Raw genomic sequence first — 21,420 nt, 5'->3', positions numbered from 1 at the left:
ATGCTTGCGGTGATGCAAGGCCGGGTCTCTTCCCCGCAGCCTACCGGGCCGCTGGGGGCAGGTCGTGTTCAGACACGGAGCTGCTGAGCTTGGGTTCCTGCTCGCTGATTTATAGGATGTTGCTGTGATGGCCCGTCTGGCTCTCCCACCTGGACCTGGAGGGTGAGCAGGCGGCCTCTGCAGCCAGGGAGGAGGCGTCCGTCCCTCCCGAGCACCCTCCTCGGGCTCTTGCAGTGGAGGGAGGGGTGACTCCCACAGGGTGGGGACGGCTGGGGCGGAGTGCCTTCTGGAGAGGGCCCAGACTTCTCACAGAAACTTCTGAAGAGCCAAGGGGGCTTGGGGTCCCTGTAAATGACCTCGCCGAATTTTCTCTGCCCGGCCTCAAGGTCAGCATCCCATGCCTATGTCTACAGAAGCAGAAACGGAGGCCCGGGGAGATTAAGTTATGGAAGGGCCACAAAATCAAACGGGGGTCTGCTCTTTTTACAGCTGTGACCTTCCCCAGGTGAGCTGGGCAGGTGCCCGCCTCCTGTCCCGGGTTTACTGAGGAAGAAACTGGGGCCTGGGGGAGTTGCGTGGTTCTCGGAAGGTCACGTGGCCACAGAGCGTAGATCCGCGGCAGGCTCTAGGTTCCTCTGACCAGGTCCGCGCGGCTGCGGCGAACTGTCCCCGCGCCTTGGCTCTGTACTTTCCCATGGGGCTACGCCTTGCTACCAACTGGTCCCCCGGCTCCCTCCACGGAGGAGGAAGCTCCCAACCCCAGCCGCTGCACAGTGACCAGGAAGGGGGCAGAGCCGCTGCCTCTCCGGGTAGCTGCGGGGGAGGCCTGGGCAGCAGCAGGACCCCTCCCCTGCGGAAGGGGCACAGCCCAGAAATGCGTCTCCCAGTGAGAGCACCCCCAGAGAGATGCAGCCCACGTCATTCTTCATTTACCCTCTTAGTTCCGTAACATCTAGAAATCCTCTTACAAATCGTGGTGACCTCAGAAGGACTGCTCCCCCTTCTAACCCAGGGGGGAACAGAAGAGCTGGTCGCCATTTTCCGCAGCTTAGCGCTTAAACGAGGGCGTGTGGACGTATGCGCGGGTTGCACGTGCGTGGGTGTTTGGGTGTGTGTGTGCGTGTGTGTGCATGTGTTGGTGTGTGTTTGCGTATGAGGGGGGGAGACCCAGTGCCTTGGACAGACCCCAGGACCGGCAGTCACAAACCCAGACCTGCTCTGGCCGGCTGGGAGGCGCCTGGGCCTTAGTTTCCCAGGTGGAAATCGAGGCAGTTGGACTAAACAAGCCTTCGGTTCTTTCCAGCCCGATAGCCTGTGCACGCAGCTTCTCAGCTCCAAGTTAAATAACCCCAGTCCCTGTAACCTTCCCCTGTAAAACACATTTTCCAGTCCTTTAATCATCCTGGTTGCTTTCCTCTGAACTCCCTCCAAGAGACCTGTGTCATTGGATAAGTATGTCGTATAAATTAGTCAGTAAATCAGTCTGTCAACAATATCTCTTGAGCAACCGCTCTGCGGCTTGCTGGAGGTGCTGGGCTGATACAAACCAGCCACACGGGAACAAAAAGAGTTTTCACGCTGCCTCAGACCAAGGGTTCATTTGTCCAGCAGTGGTCTGGGGCACTAGGGACATGCTGGGAGGACGTTGTTCCTTTTCATGACACTAATCTCAAAAGACCGGGGCCTTCCCCAGCACGAATGTCTGCAAATGCTTTGAGTAGACATTAGCGGGGCACCTGCTCTTGTCCAGAGCTCCACTAGGCACAGTGAGCTGTTCCTGACTCTAGGGCGGGAACAGGAAGTCGAGGAGGATGAGTAGGGGGTCGCGGCAGTGGGGGGCGGGGGTAAGCGGGTCCTGAGTGGGGACCTGGCCAACCTCACCACAGCAGGTGTGACCTTGGTGTTAGGATGCGGGCTGCTTTGAAAGGTTTTTTCCTCTGACACATCGGGATCAATCATAAAGTGAGGTAGCTGAAAGAGTTCCAAATTTGGGGAAAACCGGACCTCTATTTGACAACTGATTTCACCACTCATTAACTGCGTGAACCTCGGGCGAGGCATCTAATCTTTCTGAGCCCTGATTCTTCAGGATAACGCGGGGATGGTCGCACCCAGCAGGAAGGATTATTCAAACTTGGATGACATCACATGCACGAAATGTCTGGCGCAGCGCAGGGAATCCACGTGTGTGATCTCCGTGCACAACGTGTCACGGATCGGTTTCCGAAGAGGCCCCCGACTCTTCTGTGTGGAGGTGCACGGTCAGCCGGAGCATCAGCTGGGCTTCTGAGCGCTGTGCGTCTACTGCGTGATGTGTACAAGGTTACCGTCCGCGCTTATCGATCCTAAAATCATGTCCCTCAACCTTGAAGGACAGTCTTACTTATAGTAGAGTCCTGCGTCGCTTATGACGGGGACCCGTCCTGAGAAATGCACGACTGTGTGAACAACATGAAGTGCGCCTGCGCAGACCTGGCCGGCGCCGTCCGCTGCACACCTGGGCTAGATGGGCCAGCCTGGTGCTCCCGGGCCACACCCTGTACAGCATGTCACTGCGCTGAATACCGCAGGCAGTTGCAACGCAATGGTAGGGATTTGTGTATGTAAACATAGAAAAGGTGCAGTAAAAATACAGCATAAAAGATAAGAAATGGCACGTCTGTATAGGCAGCGTCTCCATTATACTCCTACGGAACCATCGTCCTATACGTGGTGCGTCATTCACAGAAACATCGCTGCCCCGTGCAGGACTGTGTGTCGTACGCCTTGTGATTTACACTCTTAGATCAACAGCTGTGAGCTTAGCTTTTATCCTTGTGGTTGGGGTTCGTGTTATTTTTTTAGTTTAGCACCATTTGCTGTACTAGAAAGAGCGCGTGGTCCTTGCCCAAGACCCGGGGGTTAAGCTGCAAAGTGATTTCAGACAAGTCACAGAGAAGACGGCTAGGGTGCACTGCGGGGCTTCGCAAACCTGAGTGTGCATCAGAGTCGCCCGGGGATTTTAGTAAAACACAGATTGCTGGAATCCACCCCCGGAGTTTCTGATTCAGCGAGTCTGGGGGGGACCCGATAACTTTCATCTCCAAAAAGTTCCCAGGTGACGCTGCGGCAGCAGGGCGAGGCCCCCGCAGTGAGGACTGCTGATGTAGGAAGAGCAGCCCTGGAGTTCCGTGGAGCCCAACCAAGTTAGGTGACCCTCCCGAGGCCACCTCCTTATCCATCAGCATTGACCTTACAGACTAAATCTAAAGGTAGTAGTAATTAGACGAATTATTTTATAGCACTTTGTAAACCATACAACACAATATGGCTGCCATCCGGGGCCAGGCTGTGTCCCATCCTGGGCAACCTGGTGTGTGGCCCAGAGGTGCCCGATGGCTGATGTACAAGCACGTCCTTCCCCCGGCCTGGGTGACACTCGGGGGCTGGGCCCCCTGGCACCAGCGCTGTCACTCACAGGCGTCCCATTGCTCAGTGGACATCTGGAAGGTCTACAAGGGGGAAAAGTGCTTCCCCACAGCAGACTCCTTCCCCTCCCAGGGGCTTCTTCCTGGCAGGCGGTGCCCAGGTCGGGACTGTCCAGCCTGGCGGGGCTCCGGATCACCTGGGTGGCCGCTGACAGCCGCCCTGTTCGTGGAGTGGTGTTTGGAGCATCTGTGCTGTTCACCAAATGCGCGGTGATTAGTATCTAGTAGGTGTTGAAGACTGAAGTTTGGCAGCCACTGCTCTAGAGGACTCGTAGACGTTGTTTTGAATGCTTATTTTTTCCCTATTGATTTCCTCATTTTCCAAAGAATTTGAAGCATTATAGAAATTTGGGAGGTCAGCGAGTGGGTCACTCCAGTTGTGCAGAGTCATGTCGAAATACATGGGCGTTCGTACAGACATCTGACGAGCTGGGTGTTAGCGTCAGAAGCTGAATAGCTCCTTGGCTGAATGGCTCACCTTCACCGGCAACCACAGGCCCTGCAGCCGCGCGGGGCTGTACGGAGGTGTCGTTGCAGCCACGGGGGCACTGGGACGAGGTTAGAGGGGAGTTACGTGGGACCCTCTCAGGGCAGCCCGGGTGGGTGCCCACGTGCGGCCAGCGTGGCGGCCGCCGCTGCTGGGCACCGGCTTCGTGGCATCCCCAGGGAAAGACTGAGAGAGGCCGCGGGTTTTGTTCTTGTTTCACTGGTGGAAAAGGATAAAAAAGCTGAGGTCCAGGGGGGGTGACCCAGTGAGCTGAAAGCTGGAGGGGGAGGGGCGCCCAGTTTTACCGTCTCATAATCAGTCTCCTGTGACATTCCGGTTCCTCCCACTCTGGGTTTCCGTGGCTCTGTCAACATGCTTCTGGGACGGGAGGCTGAGCCACACGGACACCTGCCCAGGTGAGAGGCAGCAGTGCGCCCCCGGCAGGGAAGGAGCGTCCGTCCAGGGCCCACGTGAGCCCGTGGCTGCGCCAGGATCTTCTCTTCCCCGGTGCGGGGACTGGCTTCATCTCGCAGGCAGGAAAGACCACATTCCAGCTCTTCCCAGACTCCTTGTGCCTGGCAAAAGAGACAGACGGGAAGACAGCCTTCTTTCTTTCTTTTCGCCCAGGGACGTTGCCGTAACTGCGTTTCCCTCCTTTCTGGGAAGATGAGCACGTACCTCTCCTCCCCGACCCCCAAGCCTGTAGGCAGCTGGTGCAGATCGGCTGTCCCGGGAAGACGCTGGGTTAGGAGTGACCACAAGAGGGGAGGACCCAACCTTGAGTGCCCACCGTGTACCTGGTATTTTCTAATACACATCCTGTGATAGAACTTGGGATGTTGTTGTTATTTTCTTTTTTAGATGAAGAAACTGAGGCTTAGGTTCCTAGTTAATTTACCTAAAATTACATAACTAGTAAGTGGAAAAAAACCCCAAATCTGTCCTAAGCTTGGGTGACTCTAAGCTTCATTGTGCCTTGTTTGAAGCTCTGCATTCAAATAAGGAGAAAAAAAATTGGGCATGGTGGCACGCACCTGTAGTCCCAGCTACTCGGGAGGCTGAGGTAGGAGGATCGCTTGAGCCCAGGGTTCGAGGCTGCAGTGAGCTTCGATCATGCCACTGCACTTGAGCATGGGCATCAGAGTGAGACCCTGTCTCTTAAAAATTACATAAATAAATAAAGAGAAAACCTCTTTGACCTGGCCCTTAAGATTCCTTTTATTTTTTGTACTTTTAAAAAAAGTTGATCACAGTGTTGTCAGAGCAAGGCTTATGTCTACAGAAGCCCCCTTTCCTCTCTTCCACTGAAGTAACTGAGCATCTATCCTGGGGCCCCTGGGTGCAAAAACAATCCGTGTGTCACCCAAATAAAGCTGAGCTGCCTGGTGGCACAGCTCAGCCTGCTGTTAGGATCAAAGAGACACCATTCTTATACTAAAAAAAAGTTCTTTTTAAACCCAGCTAGAACGGAAGGGAAGGAGTTGGGACAGTTAACACGCTTAGGGTAGATCCCATGCCCCTCACTCCTGGGTTATACACACCTCTGTGTCCTGTCTCCTCTTTCTGATGCACGAGCCTTTCCCGCTCACGACGGGGTTGGGAGGACCAGGACGGAGGCGAGCAAAGGTCCTGGGCGGAGGTTCCCGCCGCGCCACACAGCTGCAGCCTCTCCGTTAATCCGCCGAGCAGCTAATAGGCTCTACCTGAGCCCTTCTGTCTGGCGTGCCCCCTTGATGGTCCTCCGCTCTGTCCCAACGATTCTAACCCTCGATCAATATGAGCAGAAATGTTTATTTAATGTTGTGAGTGGAAAAGAATCGAGGGAATGAATTATTGCAATTCTTCCTTTAATCCTTTCCCCCCATGTGAAACTGCCTGGGTCCCTGGCATCCACGGAAGCTGCTATTCCGTGCTTCTGTTTATACTTTGGCCATCAAGGGCTGACCAACCTGGTTTACTATATGACTAGAATCGGTGGGAATAGCAAGGCGTGTGGAAGCGTGTTTGCAGGTGTTGGGTTTGCACGGGCAAACCGAGCCGACGTTTCTGTGTTCACATGTGTAGTCCGCACAGATCGTCCCTGAGACCAATCAAACACTGAGATGAGCCTGACAAGGTGTAGACAAAGCAGGTGTTTTCCACTTGCCCCTTCCTGCCTGGACCCAGGGCACGCTTCCCCAGACGGTGACTGTCCCTCCCAAGCTGCCCTGGCCTCGCAGGCCCCCAGCTCCCGGGCGTGTCCCCTCGCCCGCTCTCCTTGCAGAGGGGACCCAGCCCTGGGGCTGCGGGAAGGAGGGCAGCGGCAACCCAAGAACTGGCTCCCTATCAGGAGGATACAGAGTCCTGAACGTGCCCCCTCCCCCGGGGTTTGTGTTTCCTTTCTGATCTCTGAGCATCTTTTGATCTTGAAATTAATCCATTTTCCTCTCTCTCTTCCTACTTCCCCCGTCTCTTTCCCCTCCTGACTCAGCCAACCTAGGGACGTAAACTCCTATGTGGAAGATAAGTTACCACCAATAACAGCCACATTAACTCTTTCTTTGCAGGAAAGCTCAGCTGAGCTATAATTAACTAGAGCATCCAGTGTATGTCTAGCAGATTGACTGTAAATGGGGAGTTCTTTTAAATATATATATTTTAAATTTTATTTATTTATTTATTTTTTTTTTTTAGAGACAGGGTCTTGCTTATTGTCCCGCTGGGCTCAAGCAATCCTCCCGCCCCAGCCTCCCCAGTAGCTGAGACCTACAGGTCTGCACCACCACGTCCGGCTTTTAACTATAATTTTTATTGCTACGTTTATTCCTTCATTTAGTGCCAGAAAAGGCTTAGAGGAGTTTTCTGGCCTCTGCATAATGTCACACACAGTGGGCGCTCATTACATTTTTTGCCTAATTGGCTTAATTTGGGTGTGTGAGGTCAATGCTGAGAAGGTCACGTGCTCTACTCTGAGGCAAGGGGACACCCAGTGTGACCAGGAGGGCTCAGCTCTCCTCACCTGCTCTGCAGGCCTTCTGCTCTTTCCTCTGAATGCTCTACCTGTCTCTTTCCCTCGTGGGGGTGCTGCGCGGGCCACTGGGACGGCAGGCAAGGGTGCTCTGTACACTGCAGAGAGCGTCCCACACAGGGCCCCGCTGTCATGGCCTCAGCTTGGTGAAGGCCCAGAGGCCGGGCCGGACCCAGGAGCTGTCACAGGCAGCTGCGTGGACAGGCAGACCCTCGTCCTGGTCGCTGTAGCTCCACCGGGTGACAGGCAGCTTCCCGGGGGCGTCAGAGCCCAGGCGGCCCCGGTGCCGGCCAGGGAGGGTTGGTGTTTCCGACCCGCTGCAGGCGTGAGGCCCGGCTGGGCATGACCCAGTCCCGGCCGAGAGCACGTCTGATTGCCTGACCGCTGACCTGCAGCTGGATTATCAGATGTGGCTTTGGGGAATAGCCTTGTTTATAATGCCCGAGACAAAGGGAGGAAGCTGACAGCGGTTACAACAACAGTCCTTCCTGCCGCCCGCGCCTTTCATCCGAGGAGGCTGCGGGGAGGCAGCACCTCTGGGCCGGCCTGAGACGCCGTTCAGGGGGCAGGAAGGAGGTGGGGCATCCAGCACAGGACGGCTCGGTGATCCCACCACAGCCCGCGGGCAGGTGCGACGTCTCCATCCTGCAGAGGATGGTAACCAGGCTCAGAGAGGTGGATTCATTTCTCCAAGGTCTCACAGCGGCCACAGGCCCACAGAGGGGCCGGCTGCTTCCAAATCTGCTTCTCGTGCCAGGTTGACGTCTTCCTGCTGGACAGGGCAAGGCTCACCTGCCCGGGTGCCCCCAGCACCCTTCTTCAAGACCAAGACAGGGGGCGCCCGGGAGCCCTCATTGTAGAGTCAGGAAGCGTGAGCAACGGCAGGACCCAGGAGCATTGCTGAATCTAAATTATTTGTTTTATAAACGTGGAAACTGAGGCCAGAGAGATGAAGCAACCCATCCACACCAGAATAGCATGGCAGTACCTTGCAGAAGGCCAGCTGTCACAGAGTTGTTGAATACGCGAGGGAATGAGTGGCGGGAGTCCCAGCGCCGTCTCCCAGCACCCTCAGCAGCTGGTGCCCTCCGGCCTGCGCCAGCCTCTTCGGTGGGGGTGGCTCTGGCCACAGGCCAGTGCTGGGCCCAACCCTGGGGGTCCTCCAGCACCTGCCGACTCTGCCATCCCGCCCTGGGGTCTCCAGCTGACCCTGAGTCCGCACTCCCCTGCTCCTTTAGTAACTAACGTTTACTTCGAAGTAATTCCAAACCTATCGAAGAGTCGCGAGAACGGCACAGAGTCGTGGCGCGTTGTCCGCCATCTGCACAAGCGCCCCGTCACTCTTACCTCCGGCGTCCTTGGACGCCAACAGCTCTGTGCCAGGAGGGGAGGAAGGAAGAGAGCAGAGGGTACCGCCGCTCCTGGCGTTGTGTAGATCGAAGGTTTCTCCCCTCCCGGTTGCATAGTCGCCTGAGAGTGAAACGATAAAGCACTTCTCTGTCCCGAGTTCCCTGGAGGTGTTTGTGGGATGAAGGAATGAGCCAATCTCACACCGGAACGTGGGTTTCACTGGCTACGTTCTTCCGGGGCACCCGAGAGAGGACAGGACGTTCATGCCGCGTTGGCTGTCGCGTGGGTTGGGGTCACCAGATGTGGCAGAGTGAGGAAGACCAGAGATTAACTCGGGGGGGGTCCCTCTTGGGGGAGGCAACAGTCCCGGGCCACTGAGGCTAACGGGTCGCTCGGAGCCTCCATGTCCTCCTCCACTTTTTGGGTGGGGACCCTGGTCCCAGGGAGGTGAAGTGACTTTCTCAAGGACGTGCACTGGCCGGTGGCAGGATTGGAGGACGACTTGGTCTCCCGACCTTTGCTTGTCCCCTGTTCGTCCCTTTGTATGTTTGTTATTATCAGCTCAAGTGACCGTAGCAAGGGGAGGCAAGGGCTCACCCTCCACGCTCTTGCACGAGTGGCATTGCAGGGAAGGTGACCAGGAAGGCCCAGCAGTCTCGGAGGGTCGTGGCGGGTGCGTTTCTGGGGTAGATGGGGCTCTGAGTGCTGGTGAAGAGGGTCTGCTGGACACTGGACACTGGAGAGGCCATGACTCGTGGTGTCCCTCGAGGAGAGGAGATCCCAGTTGGGGTTGGTGGAAGAGCCATAATGCCTGGGGATGGGTGTCCTCTGCCCACAGGTGGGCTGGGGTCCCTGGCCCCGTGGGTTCTGCGTGGCGGCTCCAGCAATGCTAGTGTAGCAGCAACGGCAGCAGCTGTCACTGTGCTTGTAGACTCAGTTCCAGCGGGGTTGTGCCCCAGCCCTTTGGATGGCCTCCTAATCCAGCAGGAGCCTGAAAAACCGGCTCTCTCCTGCCAGCTGCCCTGCCAAGCCCAGAGCCTCCTGCAGCCCCAGCAAGCGGCACCCCAGCAAGGCCGGTAACGCTGGGGGCAGCCGGGGATGGCCTTGGCAGCTCAGTTCTTACCTGGCAGCAATGCCAGGCCCAACCCCCACCTGCTACGCTCTGGCCGTTTCGCCATCTTTGTGTTGATCTTCCCAACTCGGCACGGCACGGAAGGTCAGCTCCTGTGCTTCAGAGAGCCTTGCCCACGGCCCTGGCGGCTGCTCCTGCTCGGACCCTGGGAGAGCAGGTGTGTGGACCAGTTTGCAGAAGAGAGTGGTAGACGTGTGGTTGAGCCCGTGCGAGTGAGTAGGGGTGTCAGAGAGGAGCCAGGGGACTCTTCTTCTACCAGCAGGCGCTGCATGGTGTGAGGACGCCACTGGCCTTGTGGCCCATCACTTCTCTGCCTGCTCAGACAGCTGTGGTGTGGTCCAGCCTGACCCTCTGCACCCTGCCCAGCGGCTATGGAGCTGGTGAATTTGGGCACCTGGTCAGGCCCTCAGCCACCCTTCTCCACAGGCAGAGAGGGAGGGGACAGGGTCTCTAGAGCCATGAAGCCTGAGTTTCCCTCACAGTAGGCAACAGGTTTTCTCATCTGGAAAAACTCGAGGAGGACGGAGAGGGATGTCGTCCCTGCATCCTCACAGGACTGTGTGGGATTAGACACAACGAGTGAAAGTGCCCGTGAGCAGCCACCCACCGCGACGCAGCGGCTACTGAAGTCCATGTGATCTGAGAGCGGGTCTGGAGAACGCTCCGGGGTAGCGCGGGTCGCACCCTGGAGGTCGGGAGCCTCTCCCGGTGCTCTGGGTAGAGCCAGACTCGAGAAGACGCCCGCAGGGCGCCCACCCTTTCGCCTCTCCCAGGACGGTGCGCCTTTGGGCAGGCTCACGGCCCCCTGGGCCTCCTGGTCCCTGGCACCTGCCGGGGCAGGGAGGGGTTCACGCAGCTGAAGTGCACGCCAGGTCCGCAGGGGTGTCACCCGTGCCCGCCGAGGGCTTCCTCTGGCGGGGCTGATGCGATCTGGGGTGTGCGGCTTGTTCAGTCTCCACCTGCCCCTCCAGGTCTGTTCTTTGTCCTTTGACCTGGGAGTTTGACCTCCGTACTGCCTCACCTGCACCCTTGCCCTCTGGTTTCTGGTTGGGTTTGGCCAATGGAGCCACCAGGAGGAGATCCGAGGGCAGGAGGAGAGCGGGGTCGGCGTCTTTGCTTCCCTGTCCCCAGCAGGCCACAGCTGTGGTGGTGCCAGCCCTCCTCTGCTCAAGGTCACCGGGTGGCTGCTCCGCAGCTGCTGCCCCTCCCCCCAGGCACAGACATGGTGACAGCTTCGCACCGTTGCCGTCTCCTGGGTGCATCACCGGCCCTTGCCGGATGACACAGAGTGTCGGACACAGGGTGTGCCCAGGTGTCTTCCATAAACTCCCTTCAGTTAACTCTCTGATGCTGGCTTTCGCTCTCAGTGACCCTTCCAGGCATTGAGGCACCTCCAGCCTCGGGGGGCCCCAGCCCAGCAGGGCACAGAAGCACGTCACGGCCTCAGCCCAGGGAGGGGCGAGTAGAAATTGGCGACTCTGATTGGTGGGCTGAGCCGTCTCAAAAGGGTAGGTCGTTCCTGGCTTCCAATAATGTCAGGGCTGTCAAGGGGTCCCCAACGGCTTTAAACTCCTTTCCCTGTCCTCATCGACCCTCCGTCCCGTCAACCTCAGAGTGAGAACCAGATGACCATTGTGTCCAATGAATGTGCATCCATTCGCTCATTCAGTCGCTCAACAAACATTTCCTGAGCACCTGCAAGGCGCAGTGTGCTATGTACTGGCGAGCCCCAGCTAAGTGGCTAGTCCCCACCCTGGGCTGTCTCCTGGTCCCGTAGGAGAAATGCGCTGTGTGCTCACCGACACCCGTGCGGGCTGTGAGTTGGCGTGAGGATGAGGGGGGCAGAGGCACAGAGCTGCAGGTGTTCGGGCGGAAGAGGAAATCAGGATGAGATGGGGCAGCCCCCCGAATCTTAGGGGGAGAAAGCTGCATAAATCAACACGTTGGACTGTACGGGCAGCAGCCGACTCTTCGCCCACGAGTTAAACTGGAAGAGAGAGTCGGTCTTTGTCGATGTCCTACTGCGCGAACGTTCTTCCTCTCCGTCATCCCAGACCAACTGCTTCCATCCTCCTTCGGGAGGAGGAAAGGGTGAAGCAGAACATCCTAGAAGACTCTTTCTCCGTCCCAGTGAGGGCCACAGCGTCGAGGGTTACCCAGTCGTAACTAAATCTGAGCCAGGAAAATAGGGCTCTCCCACGGTCCCTGCACCCCGTGGTCCCTCCAGGTTGCCTGACGACGAGGACGGTTGTTGGGACCAGAGACAGGACTGTGAGAACGCGACATCCCTGCCTCCACCCCCTCTGTGCTCTGTCCTTCCTCAGCGGACCTGTCCTCCGGTGGCCCCGCGCAGGCTCCCTCCCCCGCCACCGCCGCGGTGTGCAGCGCGATGACCAAATGGCAAAAACATTCTCAAGGAAATGCTGGCTCTGCCGGGGGCTCTGCTCCCAGGGCCACCGTGAGTGTCGGAGAAACGGTCCGGGAGTTATTCCCTCCGCTCCCCTGGAACGGTCCCAGATCTGCGCTGGGCTCGCTTCCCCCTTCCTGTTTTTGAGTCCAGCACTTGCCCTGGCTGCGTCTCCTGCGAGGGGCAGAACCTTCAAGGGCCATTGTCCCTGGCTTTCCTCCCATTGGGAATGGGCTGCTTCCCTCCTGCCTTCGACCCGCCCTCCGCTCCAGGCGGCATCGAGGCAGCGCTGGGGGAGAGACCCCCGCGTCAGTCTGCAAGCCGCTCCAGCCTCGCCCCTGCCATCTGGGAAGGGGAGGCAGGGTGACAGGGGCAGACCCTGGAGCCGTGCCAAGCCGGGATTGCTCCTTTGTTCGGTGGGGTTTCCTGGCCCCCTGTCCTCTAGGCAATTGTGCGGCCAGTTGAGATAATGTTTATGTGTGTACATAATCGCTTTGCAAATGGGAAAGAGCTTTGCACGTGTCATTATGTATTGTAAAGAAGTGCCCTTCCCCCATGTGTGTGTATGGGGGGGGTTAGGTGATGTTGCCATGACAACAACCCCGCCTGGGTGTTCCTCCCCACAGGCCTCGGAAACACCCTATGGGTTGATCTTGGGTGATCACTTTCACAGCACTGCCCTGCTCTGAAGTCTACCGGGGTTCCCAGCTGTGGCAGCTGCTCTGTAGAGCCCGGCGACGCCACTGCTCCCGAGGGCCAGCCATTCGCTCTGCGCGAGCAAGGCCCCGCTTGCAGAGGGGCTGTCCTCAGCCCACTCTGACCTCAGCCCACTCTGTCCAGGCGCACCTTCCCCGAGCCCCATATGCCCGCTGGGAAGTCTCGTGCAAGTTCCGCAGCTGCGATGACCAGTCCCTTTCACGAACCTCCGCGGACGGAGGCTTCATGTCGTGCGGGCTAGCGTGCCGTCGCCATCCAACTGTGTCCTGTTCTAGCTCAGTGGGTTCCAATGCTGGCTGAGAATTACTCGGGGAGCTTTAAATAAAAAGGAATTTGAAAAATACTTGATATACTAAAACATTGCATGATACATTTTTTTTCCGAGAAGTGATCTTAGAAGTCATTTTCCTAACAGGAACCCAAGGCCCAGAATCGGCGAGCGCTTTGCCCGAGGTCACACAGCAAGGCGGAGCCGGTGGCGGAGCTGCCTGCCCGGTGGTCAGGTGGTCAGAGCTCCCTTCCCTGCCCCCTGCTGCCCTGCGACCCGGCTTTCTCCACTGGGAATCAGAACGCAAAAGCAACGCCCTCCGTTCCCCAAAATTGGTCTTGGTGTTTTCCCCAGTCTGTCCTTTATAGCTCTCAAACTTTACACCGGTTTCTCTTCTCCCCACTTGAATGCCAACAATGGCCAAAAGGGGCCACCCCTGCCGTCCCTCCCGTCCCGGCATCCTGTGCAGGTAGGGATGGTCCTGGAACCGAGGTCTGCAGTGGGGCAGAGGCAGGAGTTGTTAGACGGAGGGGTCAGGTCAGCTTCAAAGGGGGCCAACTCAGCCAGCCTTTGCCCTCCTCTCCCTCCCGCCTGGAATGGGGACGGGTGGCAGAGAGAAGAAAGGCACAGAGCTGGAGGAGGCAGCTCCACTCCACTCCCAGCTGGGGGCCAGGTGGGGAGCACTAGGGGACCTCTACGTAAGTGAGACACTCTCCAAGGGCAGGGGCTTTTCCCTAGGCAAGCCCCACGACTGAGCTCTAAAGAAGACCCCGCCATCACCAACCAGCCTCCTCCTCCACGTGGGGCCTCATCAAGGTATATTAAGACAGAATGGGTTGGAGGAGACTCTGACATTTCCTGAGCCACCTTGATGCCCATGCGGTGTGGACAGGACCACACAGGAGTGGAGGGTAGCTGCTTTTGGTGAGCACAGAGATTAGGGGTAGAACACTAATGCCAGGCGGAATGGGATGTCAGTCAAACTGCAGGACCCATGGCAGCCATCTTGTGACTGTGAGGAATCTGGGGAGGGAATGAGCGAGAAGGACACAGGGCACAGAGACAGAGGGAGCCAGGGGCACGGAGCTTCCACACCAGCGTAGGAGCATCTATCCCTAGACTTCTATGTGGGAGGAAAATAACCCTCTGCCTGGGTTAAGTCATTTGGCTAGAAGGGTATCTGTTGCTGGCAACCAGATTCAATTTATGATGTAACAGTGCAAGACAGCTTGGGACAACTCCAGTTGTCTAGAGTCAAGCCAAGATCTGCCTCAGTGTCCTAGGAAGGCCCTAGCCATTCCTAACTCCCAGCTCTGCCTCCGGGGCCACCCCAGAGAAATCTGGTCCCTTCCTCCTCTCCGGCTTCTCCCTGGTTCCTGCCTGTTTGCTTTTGCATCTGACGTCCTTGGCTCCACCCACCTGCGATTGTTTGTTTGTTGGACCCCAGGCCCCCTTAGTAGCTTTCTTAGCTGCTCAGGGCCACAGGCAGCCCGAGGTGCATGGCCTGTCCGTGCACGTCCCAGCCCCTGGTCAGCCGTTCACCTGCTTCCTCCGTGCACTCGGCCCGTGGTTGGGCAAGAGTGCGTTCTGCCCTTGCCCTGTTTTATTATAATAGCATCCTGCTCCTTGCTGACTTTACTTCTCACCCCATTCTTACCGTCGCATGGTTCCCCAAGCGTCGTGGGTTATTGCGCAAACGTGTGTCGAGCACTGACAACGTGCCAAGCACAAGGGGCAGAGACCAACAGACCCACTTCCTGCCTTCAGGGCGCTTGGACAAGGCGGCACATCCCGCTTTGCAACGTAAGCCTGTGAATCCCGGCCATCTCGTTAACCTACTTCCCTTGCTGATAAGCTGTGTAGAGAACAGTAGCGCGCGTGCGTGCGTGTGTCTGTGTGCGCACGCGCGCGCTGGGGGGCAGGAACATACTCTAGCACTGGCTTTTGTTTTGTTTTTTGACAGTTTCCAAGGATTCTACTTCCTGTGTCAGTATCAGGTTTCTTCCAGTCCCAAGTCCGTTTTCCTGACTTGTCACAGATGTGTCCTTCCTTCATTACCGGACAGAACAGGAACCGTCATTGGGAAAACCGTTGCCCGTGACTACAGGACGGACGAGAGATTGTGTGTTCACAGACACGATTTCTTTTCTTCTCTCTCGGTCGCACCCTCAGGGCCCCACGGCCAGCCCAGAGGTCCACTGTCACCCTCTCTATTATCTGTCCTCCTCACCCCCGCGTCCTCATCTCCAAGGATTAGATCGAAGGTTCTTAACTTGGGCTCCATGGATCGCGGGGGAGGCCTCTGTGGATGAGCTGCAGAGGCTCTTGTCCCCAGAAATCGTGTGCAGTATTCAGTGCATATGGGAGTGTGCTCGTTTTTCAGGAGGGGCGTTGGCGTTATTCATGGTTTTCACTGTAATTTTGAAAGGGAGGGGAGTATTGGAAAATTTCAAGAATGAATGAATGTCTTTGATAATTTCTCAAGAGGTCTCCCCGATTCAAGGGTAATCATTGATAGCAAAGCTTCACGTGCTATGTTTTCCTACAAACTCCAAGTGCAACCTCAGCAGCCTGTGGTTTAACACCTTTGTTTTATGGTTAAGGTAGCAGAAGCACAGAGAAGTCAAGACACGTGCCCAAAGCCACCAGCTAGTTACTGGCCGAGCCAGAAGCAGCCGGGGCACTCATGTGCTGAAGGGTGAGGACTCAGGCTCAGAAGTTCTGTCTTCTTTCTGGATTATAAATTCCGTGAGGCATGAGCCAGACCACCACGCGTGCCTCATTCTCTGCGTCCAAATAAGCATCTAGCTGGCACGGAGCAGGTGATTGACATTTGCTGCTAGATTGCTTTCTGCCTGTTAATGAAAAGTGCTACTCTCGTTAAACCCTCTTTCCCCACCCATTCTGCCAGTCTCTACCCAAACCCACCCTCAGCAGCAGAGCGCACCCTGTCCTCCGTGTGGAACAGTGTGACGTGTCCCTAAACCTCACCCGTGCAGCCACTGCCTTAGGGAAGACTTCCTCCACCAAACTGCCTTTCTGAAAAGGCAAATCATCCCACCCCCTTCTTCTAAATTTTTATATTGTTTTGCATTTTTAATTTTGGTAAAATACATATAACATACGATTCACCATCCTAACCATTTTTCAGCGCACAGTTCTGTGGCATTAAGCACACCCACGTTGTTCCGTGACCATCCGTCTCTAGAACCTTGCCGTCTCCCCGAGGTGAAACTCTGCGCCCGTTAAGCGCTACGTCCCCATCCCCACAATTCTGCTTTCGGTCTCTGAGCTTGACCAGTCTAGACGCCTCGTAGAAGGGGACTCACTCAGCCTTTGACTGTTTGTGACTGGCCTATTTCACTGAGCACGGCGTCCTCAAGGTTCATCCGTGTTGTACTGAGTGTAGAATGTGCCCCTTTTCCAGGCAGAGTAATATTCCACTGTTTGTGTTGATTCCATTTGGTTTGTCCGCCATCGCGGACGGGCGCGTGGCTTGCTTCCGCCCTCTGGCTGCTGCGAGCAATGCTGCCGTGGACTGGGCGTGCAGACGCGGCCTCGAGCCCCTGCCTTCGGTTCCTCGGGAGAGACACCGGAAGCGGGGTTGCTGGGGCACGTGGCAGTTCTGTGGCTTCTTTCTGAGGACCCGCCGTGCCGTCTTGCGCAGCGGCTATGTGACGTCACACCCACCGGCCGCGTTCCCATCCCTCCTCATCCGCGCCAACACTCGTTTTCTGCTTTCAGTTCTTATAGGAGCCGTTCCGATGGGTGCAAAGTGGCATCTCGTCACGGCCCCTCCTTGCCGCCCACCCCACCCCGAGTCACATTCCCCGACCCGCTTGGCCGGACCCGACCGTCGGGCTGGAGCTCTCTGGCTTCCCGGCGCTGCTGGCGCCAAAATCAATCGCAGTCACGCTTGATGAAACGCCGTGGCTTTACCACGAATGTGTGTGACGTGTGTTGGCTTTTTGTCGTGCTGTCTTCGCTGACTTTCACACACGCGGGTCTGGGGCTTTTTCTAATGTTTTAATATCCTTGAAATCGAGATGCATCTTGCAGTTAATGGTGTGTCTTTGTCTTAGTCTGTCACCGTTTTTGTCTTTCTTACTGGTTCATAAAATATTGGTGCTCTTACAACCCAAGGCAAATTTGAGTCGCTGGGAGGTGGTGTTGAAAACGGCTGCCTCACCCCACACTGCCTGTGTAGACCCCTCAGGGGGACCCTCGGACCCCAGCGGCTCTGATTCTCTCTGGAGGCCACATGCCCGAGGGGACTCTGCCCTGCAGGCAGGTGGCATCTTTCGGCTGTGCCCTCGGAACGCTGACCAGCGCTGCTCCCCGCCTGTCCGTCCCTGTCAGGGCTGGCTTTGGTGCCACTGCCTCTCACTCTCTTCCCTCCTGCAAGCCCAGCCTGGCCCCCCCATTCGTCTTCCTGAACCCGCCCCTCCCCGGCCTGCCCACTTCCAGGTCTGTGACTGAACTGCTTCCGCCCCTCAGGCCCGCCCTGCCGATTCCTCCACGGGGCTGTCACCTTTTTGGAGCATTTCCTGTGACTTCTATTTTTTCTCCCTTTGCCCCTTAATCTGTTTTCCCTGCTCCGCGCCCCACCCCCACTCAGCGGGAAGGCTTCCTCCCGAAATCCCCACATCCTCCCCTCCCAGCCACCCCACCGCCCGCTGAGGACTCAGCTGCCCCGGCTCTGACAGGCTCTGACAACCGTGGCCCTGGGGTTCGCCGCGCTTGCTGGGGCCCATCCGGGGCCAGCGGTGGGGCCCCGGTCTCTGTGCTCACCAAGATGCCCACCACCGCTTCCTAGCCGGACCCCGGGAGCTCCCAGGTGGCTCAGGAAGCTAAACGCCAATGCCGGGGCCTCCTCTGCCCCTTCTCCATGGCAGGCCTGCCGAGGCCCCGCCCCGAGGGGGAGCCGGGTTGGGGGCTGCTTTGCAGCTCAGGACGGGGCTTGGCTGGGCAAAGGCCCTCTGCCCTCCCTCACTCCTTGTCTAGATGCTCCTCCGGCCCCCTGTGCCCAGCGGGGGGCGGCCAGTGCCCTGCAGCTCTGCTCCCTTCTCTTCCCTCTCTCCAACAGTCCCTGGCGCCTTGGGTCAGCCTCCTCCCCTGCCTCACACCCTCCCTGCTGGCCTCGTGCCCCAGGCGAGCAGCGGGCAGGACCTGTCACCTCCCTACAGGGAGGGGGCTTCCGCCATCAGGCGGCCCGCCTGGCCCATGACGTGGTTGGGGAGCTCCGGGGGTCCTGGCCGCCCTCTCTCTGGGCCAGGCCTGGTGTCCACCTTGCTTGTCTTGTTAAAAGGGTCTAGCCTTCTCCCGCTCCTGCTTGGAGAGAGAAACCGCATGACTTTTAAAGGAGGAAAACAGAGGGAAAAAACGACGTACGTAACCTGATGTGTCGGCTGAGTGTTAATTCTTTGCGCAGCTTCTGAAGTCCTGTCTGGGGGCGGGGATGGGGCAGGTGTCCCCTGCCGTCCACTGGACAAGCTGGAGAGACCCGGCAGCAGCCTCAGCTCCCACCCCCACCCAGCGCCTTCCTGACTCCCCGGGGGCCACGTCTCAGCTCTGCTCGGGTCACACGACAGACACCCCGGCTCCGGCCCAGTAAGCTCAGGAGTTGACTCATGGGACTGACAAGTCCAGTTTTCCAGTTTGGGTTTTGAACGCCCCAATGCAGGGATGGCAAGTGTCTGGCGCCAAGAACGGCCCTGCTCCACCCTGACTCAGTGGCAGCTGATGGCAGCACATGGGATGTCTGGAACCTTCTCCCCCATCCCTCCAAACCCACCTCACTGGGCAGAGTGGGCACCACAGTCATATCTATTGCCAGGCCCGTCCTAACTCCTCTCTCCTTGGGCTGATCTCTAAACCGTCCTTCAGGGTCCAGCTCAAGAGTCTTCAGGTCACCTCCTCCAGGAAGTCTTCCCTGACTATCTAGTCCCCTCTCTGTTTTCTGCCACACCTTGTGTATATTATAGATACACACATGTGCGCACACACACACATATTTATGGTATGTATTAGTGTGCCTACTTGTCACCCTAGAACATGAAGTTTCTGAAGGTGGGTGCTACGTCTTATTAATCTTTGTGCTCCCCGGACCCAGTGTAGAGCCTGACACACAATAGACGCTCAGAAATCTTTGCTGGATCCGTGAACAAGTGAAAGAATGAGCCGTTGAATGAATGAATAGCCTGATGGGGCTGAGTTATTTTGAAAGTGGGAGACTGGAAGTTGAAGCCTCTTCAAAGAAGAAAATCATTCCTGTGTGTGTCTCCCTTTCCCGTGGCTGCAAGAGAAGGTCGCACTTGCTCGCGACTGTCTGAGGAGGGGAGGCTGGAGGGCCGTGCAGAGCAGTGTGGTGTCTGTCCCTAGATGCCCTCACGGGCCCAGGGCCGGGCCATCCCTCAGCCCCTTCTCGTGGGTCCTAAATTCTTTCTAAGTGTGTTTGTGCACGAGGGTGCGCGCGATCCCCCGACATTATCTGCAGAACCTTATCCGTCACGTGAGTGCGGGCACATTTATCGGAGGGATGACCGAGATTGCCACCAGCTCCCCCGAGGGCTGCGTGCTGGGTCCCACTGTGGAGCCCCCGCTATCGGCCCGGTCTTTGGCACTCAAGGTCCCTCCGGTCACGTGCCCCTTTTATTTCAGAAGTCCAGTTGCAGAGGAATTCCAGTTCAGCCAGAGATAATATTCTAGAAGAATGTCAAGGAAAAGGGGCCTCCAGCCAGCAGGGTGTGTGTCGTGATGTCCCGCTCCGGCCTGGGCCTGGGGGCACGGACGGCTTTGCCTTCACACCAGGCGGCTCCTGCCTGCCCCACAGTGTCCTCGGAGCTGCGGTCTCAGGCACCCGAGAGGGACCCCCTGCACAGGAGGGGCTGCAGGGGGCAGAAGCCCTGGGAGGCAGTGGGTTTGCTGGGGACATGGTGACGCTGGGGACACGGTGATGCTAGGGACGTGGAGTTGCCAGGGACACAGTCATGCTGGGGACACAGTGACACCTGGGACAAGGTGGTGCTTCCTTCCTTCTCAGGCCCTCAGGGAGGGCCACATGGATGCTCACAGCTGCAAGTGAAAATGAAAACTGAGGTGGAGGAAGGGCTGGCCCCCAGGGCACTCTGGGGACAAATGGCTTCTGGCCCTGCAGGGACGTCAGCTGAGGTCTAGAAGAGCAGCTTCAGGGGATTAGCTGGGAGGGAGGAGGTTGAACAGCTAATTATAAAACTGGTGCCAGAGACGAGAGAGGATTACAAGGTCTTTTTGTGCAGCACAATCTTGAAAATGAGACAATCGTTCGTTCCCTTTGGACAAACGGGGGCAAACGGAGAGGAAGGAGGGAAAAGAAGACGAGAACCCCCACCGGGCACAAGGGCAGCACCAGGGAAGACGCCGTTACCTGTGGGTGCGTGTCAACGAGGGTCCCTTACGGTTCTGAAGCCCCTGTGAGCTGGGGTGACGCCTCACCTGATGTCACTGCTCAGCCCCCCGCTTTTGCTGGGCCTGGCCCGGGTTCGAGCCCCTGTGAAATACCAGCGTTGCTAGTCAGAGTGTATTTCCGGAGCCCTGCGCTGTGCCAGGCTGGCGCCCTGGGGAAGATAAGTCCTGCCTCCCGGGCCAGGGTGGGGCAGGCCAGGAGGAAGGACCTGTCGGGGAAGCTTCACTGCAATGGGGGCTGCCCGGGCTCGGACAACCAGGGGAGGCTCCACAGAGGAGGAAAGCCAGGGCGGCTGCCATAGGACAGGGGCCACCTTGATGGCAGCACCTCGGAGCCAGGCGGCCCGATTGGAGGGGCATTTTCATGCAGGAAAGAAGCAGGAGGGGAGGCTCGAGGGGGCGGCTGGGACAAGTGGGAGAAGCCCTTGAACTGTAGGTAAAGCGCCTGGGCTTTGCTGCAGACACTGGGAACGTCTTAAAGGTTTTGGAGCACAGGAGATGTTTGGGTGAAAGCCGGGATTTAGGACAACCGGGCCGCAGGTGCACAGGACAGGGCGTGGCCCCCTGGGCCAGGAAGAGCACAGGGAGGCTTGTGCGGAGTCCTGGGCGAGGCCATGGGCTCCACGCGGTGGGCAGTGGGAATAGGAGAAGGCGGGGGGGCGGGTCTGCACCCCATCTCCCCAGCTGGCAGCAGCGAGCCGCGATAGCCAACCGTCATCAAGCACCTTGCAAAGTCTTCGGGGCAGTGTGAGAGGCAACACCATTATTATATTGAAGCAAACATCAATATATAATGACGAAAACACACAGCATCAGAGGTGGCAGGTCACAGACACAGAGCTCCAAGTCTCCTTGTCTGCACCCTGTCCCTGAGGGGTTGGGGACCCACGCCTTCTGCTCCAGCCCTCTCACCCGACAGCGGGAAGGAGCGAGTCCAGAGAGGTGGGAGTCCCCTGGGGTCACACAGGGAGACCCCAGGAGAGGGGGGCACGCTGCCAGGCCACCTGGGCCCCTGCCTGGCGCTCTCCCCTCTGGGTTTCAAGGTCCTCTCCTACCCTCCTCCTTAGGAGGGAAACTGTGACACTAAAATGCTATTCGAGGGGGTTCAAGGTTGGTGGGCGAGGGTAAGAGGGGCAGCAGGA

This window comes from Propithecus coquereli, unplaced genomic scaffold (assembly GCF_000956105.1).
Source record: "Propithecus coquereli isolate 6110/MARCELLA unplaced genomic scaffold, Pcoq_1.0 Scaffold451, whole genome shotgun sequence".
Classification (NCBI taxonomy): Eukaryota; Metazoa; Chordata; class Mammalia; order Primates; family Indriidae; genus Propithecus; species Propithecus coquereli.
The sequence above is the reverse complement of the archived record's forward strand: the minus strand, read 5'-3'. Positions refer to the sequence as shown.